We start from the raw sequence: 6021 nt of genomic DNA, 5'->3' as shown, positions 1-6021 counted from the left end.
ACCAGTCCTGCCAATTTGACTTCCTAAATCTCCCCTGGAATCCATCCCTTCTCTCCATCCTGTAACCACCGAGCCAAGCAAGGCCATCACTATCTCTGGCCTGGACCATGGCAGCAGCCTCCCTACTGTTGTCCCATCTCCACCATGGCTTCCCACACTCCTCTCTCCGTACCACGGTCAGAAGAATTGTTCTTTTGAGCTGCAAATAATAGCAATGATTAGCATTTAGTGCGTGCTTACTATGTGCTAGGCACTGCTCTGCTCCTATGACTCCCGACTTAAAGTCTTCCACTTCCTGCGGACCTGCGCCTGCAGGCCCCACCTCCTCGCTCAAGCCTGCAGGGCCCCGTGGGATCTGGCTCTCCCTGTTCTCCACAGCTCCTGTTCTCACGATTTCCCCTGCTGGGTCAAATCCCAAAAGGCCTCTTTTTTAACAATGGTATGAGCCAGCTTTCCCCTCTTATTTTTCCATGGAGAACTGATATCAAAGATAAGCACAGTTGGATAAGAATTGAAGCAGAGAAGACAGACTCTCCTCGGTAACCACTGACAGTAGGAAAAGTGATGAGCTCTGCTCCGATTTGTGCAGAGGTGGTGGGGCATTTTAGAGGGAGAAGCGGGAAAGGGTATGGCAAGGGCTTGAACAAAGGCAGGAAGGTGAAAAAAATGACAGAAAGCAGGAAGGGGATGTTGGTCCGGGCGAAACCCACCTGGGTTTGCTAACGAACACCTACCGAAGTGAAGCTCCCATACTGCGAGAGAGGCTGGGAGACAGGATCTGTCCTCAGGCATTGGCTGGACCAGTCAACTCTTCTGGCAGCCTTGAGTTTTCTCAGGCAGGCGCTTTAAAGGGGTCTAGGGTCATGCCAGAGATGAGGCCTTGAGCTGTTCGAGGCTATGTTAGTATTCGCTCAAGTCTTTGTAGGCCAAGGTTGAGGCCTAACCAAGAAGAGGGCTCAGGAGCCTCGACAGAGCTCCGTCCCGGAGAGAATCAAGGTCACTGACCTTGAACGTCGGGGCCCTCTCATCCCCATCCCCACCCACCCATCATCTTCCCACGCCCTATTTTGAAGCCTCCTCCCTCAGAAGGAAGCCTTTCCTCCTCAGGGCTGCCACTGGGGCACCTGGGACGAACATGAGACTAAGAGCTATTCTATTTATCCCCTCTAACCATCTATCGGTTCTTTAGACAAAAACTCTCCCCCAACCCCTACAAGACCTGACACAAGGCCCAACACACAGTAGGTGCTCAATGAATGTTTGTTGAGTTAATTAATAAAGCCATCTGGTCTCAATCGCAAATGTTTGGGATGCTTCCTTCATAACCGCCTTCCCCTGGGACCCGCGGTTGATTGGACAATTACTCTAGCGCTGGAACAAATCGCCCTCAGGCGCTCAATAAAACTATTCAATGAACGCTGCTGACAAAGGAGCTGATTGCACAGCTTTGACCCTGAAAGTAATTACCTGCACCAGCATTCATCTGCCTGTGGGGTGCCCTGGAAGGGAGTCCTCACCTCAGTGCAGCTCTGTCTTCTAAATAAACTCAAAAGAGCATACATTGTCGCTCCCCACCCCCACCCCCGCCAGAATTATTGTCGCTTGTTAGAAATCAGAGAGCAAGTAAGAGGTGTACTCCACATGTCCAAGCACCTCCCCAGACTCCAGTACTGCTCCCTTAATCATCTCCGTCTCAGACACCAAACACCATCAGCCCCCCACTCCCTAAGAAGTCAGCGTCACAGCGTGGGATCAAACAAATGACTGTTTGCTCTGCCCTCAGCCCGTCACTACCTTGTCCACACATCAGCCACCACTGGCCCCATTACCTTCCTTCTCACACGCTCAAAAGCTGGAAGTCATCCTTGACGCTCTGTCTCTCCATCCATCATCCATCCACTCATTCATTCATTCCACAAAGACTTAATAAGCACCAATCAGAGGCAAGTAGACAGTGCTAGGTTTATACTAGCGAACGAGATGGGCATGATCCCTGTCCTCATGGAGCTCATAGTGTAGAGAGAGAAATGAAGATTAACCAAGTAGACATATGAATGTTAATTTTCAATAAATGCACCGATTGTTAGCTGGGTTTTTTGCCAGGTCCTGTAGAGAGGAATGTAGCATAGAGTGGGAAATCATTGACTAACCTGGCCTTAACGTTCCTCTCATCTCGACTAAATTTTAGACAATTTCTTCCTGACTGTAGTCTCCTGAGCTCCCTTTCCTTAGAGCATTTATTTTTAAAAACTTGTAATTGTAAATACAAATGGCCTAATCATGGAGACAGATATCCTCCACTAGTTTTCCATTAGCTCGCCCCAGAGTTCAAAGTCTTCCTGCCTTTTGTGGAGTTGAGTTCCATCTCTCTCCCCTAGTGCAACAGCCTTAAATAAAATCTTCCTTGCCTGTTTAACTCTGTCCAGTGCAATTTTTCTTTGACATCATACAGAAATGAATAAAACATGGATGCTGCCCCCAAAGAATTTAAGGTCTGATTAGGAAGACAAATTGAAACTTTCAAAATTGTAGTAAATGCTATGATAGAAAACCAGAGGAAGCCATGAGAGAGTAACAAAGGAAACAAATTTAAATGAGAATAAGACCAAGGAAGAGCTTGCTGAGAAGTGATATTTAAGCTGGAATAAATGATCTAGGCAGAGGTACCAGGACACACAAAGGCCTTTAATTCAAGCATTCACTTTTGGATATATTAAGTCCCTGTCCCCACATCAAGCCCTCCATCAGTTCTTTAGAGCAAAACCTCTCTCCTTACCCCTACAAGGCTTGACACAGGACCCAACACACAGAAGGGGCTCAATGAATGTCTGTTACCAAAGCATAGTGCAGACTGTGTGCTCCCTCGACTCAATAACCTTCCATGAATCCCAGGTACCCCCAGAATGAAGCCCACAACTCAACTTCCTCAACCTTAGGTCAAGATTGTATTTCATCCGGTACCTTTTGTGTCTCAATGAAACACAAGTCTTCAGGGGGTTGCAGAGGAGGGAGCTTCTTGCAGAAGCAACTAGAGGACAGCCTAGGAAGTACTTACCTATTAGAAGCAAATAGTGCAAAGCACTCACATTATCGAGTCAATTCATATAATCAAAGTATTAATACTAAAAGGAAAAAACCTGTTCTTTCCTAGTAGACCAAAAATCCAGTTATTTTGCTTTATTCTGTGACACAAGGACCTTAAGCGACCAGGAAACACAAGACCAGGCTTTGGTTAGTTTAATTCCCAGGCAAAAGACATGCCTGGTATATGGCTGTCCCCTGGGACCTCACTAGCCCTGGAGCCCCCTCTGTCCCCAACAGACCGATCCTCACAACTCCTCCCTTTCTCTGATGGGGAAGGAACATCAAGGACACTTGATGTTGGGACACCTTTACATTGGGACAGAGTGGGATCTGGATGTCATTACACTTGGACACCCAAGGATGCCTGTATATTCCGCCTCCCTGTAGGATTCCTCAGGGAGCCCTCTTTAGTGAAGAGTCACCCAACAGGAAGCATCAGACTCTGCTACAATGAGCTGGGCACACGCCTAGTCCACGCAGCACAGAGCTCCAAGGACCCAAGGCGGCTGGAGCACCACTGGTAGGGCCTCTGCTTCCCTTGAAGCTCCAGGAAGACTGTACTGGCCTGAGACACCTCCTCAGGAGGTGGGAGGCGTGATTTACACGCACTGCCCCCAGCAGCCCTGCCCTCAGCTCCCTGTGATCCAATCACTGTCCTGGCCTGTGACCTATCAGACAGTTAACTCCTCCTCTTCCTCTCCGACCTTCTTCCTGGCTCATGCTCTCCATCCTAGAGCCAAACCTTTGTCTTTTCATTCTCCTTTTTTCACCTTAGGCCTGAGACCAGCTATGTCTTTGATCTGTGGCAGGGCCTCAAGCACTCAGTTCCTTCCCTCTCAGGGTCAGGAGCTCCCTGAAGCTAGGCCTGCAGCCCAGCAACCCTCTTGGCCTTGACTCTTGCTTCTGTGATGAGCTCTATTTGCATCCCATCAAGGGCAATGAGTTACCGTGGAGAGAGAGCAGGACTTTTTTTTTCTTTAATTCAATTAAGCCACATGCTGACTGTGATACTTTCTCCACTATCTAAGGCAGCAGGTACCTTTGCAATTACTTCCCCTCTGCTGAGGTTGCACATCAGTTGGGGGTCTCCATGAGATAAAGATGAGGTGGTGGAATTGCAAGGGCAATGTGCTGGGTGGGGCAGGGGGCAGTCCAGGGAGACTGGGGGACTGACCAGGGAGCACCTGAGAAAATGATCAGCCAGGAATGAGACAGCACAAGGTGGTCCAGAGCAAACCACACCTGGGAACCAGCTGAGATGTGACTTCCAGCTATTTGTAAGGGCCTTGATTGAAGAGAACATGTCTTAATTTGGGTTCCCCCAAACGCAGATCTAGAGGCAAGGATATGGGTGCAGGCAGTCTATTTGGGAGGTGATCTGAGGAAGCACAATGAAGAAATGGGGGACCAATACAGGGTGAGCAGAGAAAGTCAGTAACCTCTGCATTAATGAGCTGGTTGGTCGCTGGACAGGCAGGGCTCAGTCTCACTTGTGTGTCCCCAAAGGGTCAAGAAGACAGGTGTTCATTCACTGTAAAGGGTTGAATGGAGGCCTCAAAAATATATATCCACACCATAAACTTCGGAACCTGGGGATGTGACCTTCACTGGAAAGAAGGTCTTTGCCAATACAATTGAAGAGCTTGAGACGGGATCAGCCTTCATTATCCAGGGGAGCCTTAAGTCCAATGACCAGTGCCCTTCTGAGAGACACACAGAGAGAAAATGGAAAGGCTGTGTGAAGTCAGGGGCCGGGGTGGGAGTGACGCATCTTCAGATGGAGGAAAGCCAGGAGCCCCCGGGGGCTGGAAGAGGCAAGGAAGGATTCTCCCCTGGAGCCTTCGATGGAGCGACGTGGCTTCAGACAGCTGGCCTCGAGAACTGTGAGAGAAGAAACTTCTACCGCTTTAAGCCACCTGGTTTATGGTAATTTGTTACTGAAGCCACAGGACACTGATATACCTGCCGACTCCCATCCCCTGCTGGTTAAGGATGACTCCTGTGGTCGGCCCCCAGCATTTCCACCTGTACCGCCAAAGCCGGAGCTCACTTATGCGGCCAGAAAAAGGCCTCAGCCAGGGAGGTACCTGTGCTTGTGGTAGGAGGGCATCACTGTGGACAGCAACTGCCCCCTGAAACTGCAGGTGACCTCCGGGGGAGACAGGGGGCACTGACAGCACCTGCTACAGGGTGGCTGGGATTGGATCAGTCCCACCTTCTGGTCCCTCTGATGGTGTTTTCCAAGGGGACTCTGTCAGGAAGCAGGCTCCTTATCAGCATCAGACCTTCAGGTAGGAAAATAAACCCACATTAGGATGTGCCGGCTGTGGGCCCACACGCACAGCGGCCCCCCCCACACACACACAGAGCCTTCTAACGCCCCTGTGAGATATGGGAATGGGGTGGGCAGACTAATGGTCCCCCCCCCAAGATGCCCCGGTCCTAATCCCAAGAGAACCTGTGAGTATGTGGCCCTACATGGCAAGAGGGACCTTCCAGATTAAGCTAAGGATTGTGAGCTGGGAGATGTACCTTGGATGGCCCAGGTGGGTCCCTGTAAGTAAAAGAAGGAAGTAGGACAGTTTGGGCCAGAATCAGAGAGAGAGATGAATGGGCAGGCCCTCTGTCTCTGAAGATACAGGAAGCGGCCAGGAGCCAAGGGACGCGCCTAGAAGCTGGAAAAGGCCAGAAAAGAAATGCTCCCCCAGGACCTCCGGAAGGAACACAGCACTGCTGACTCCTTGATTTGAGCCCAGGGAGACCCATTTTGGACTTCGGCTTCCACAACTGTTAAGAGAATCAATCTGCATTGTTGTAAGCCGGTAAATTTGTGGTAATTTGTTACAGCAGGCATAGGACATGAATAAATTGTATAAACTTGAAAAAAAATTGAGATTAGCCCATGGGCTTGAGGAATGGGATGGGAGCCATTAGGAG

This window comes from Pteronotus mesoamericanus, unplaced genomic scaffold (genome assembly GCF_021234165.1).
Source record: "Pteronotus mesoamericanus isolate MK-2021 breed Mesoamerican mustached bat unplaced genomic scaffold, CSHL_Meso_final contig_25, whole genome shotgun sequence".
NCBI lineage: Eukaryota > Metazoa > Chordata > Mammalia > Chiroptera > Mormoopidae > Pteronotus > Pteronotus mesoamericanus.
The sequence above is the reverse complement of the archived record's forward strand: the minus strand, read 5'-3'. Positions refer to the sequence as shown.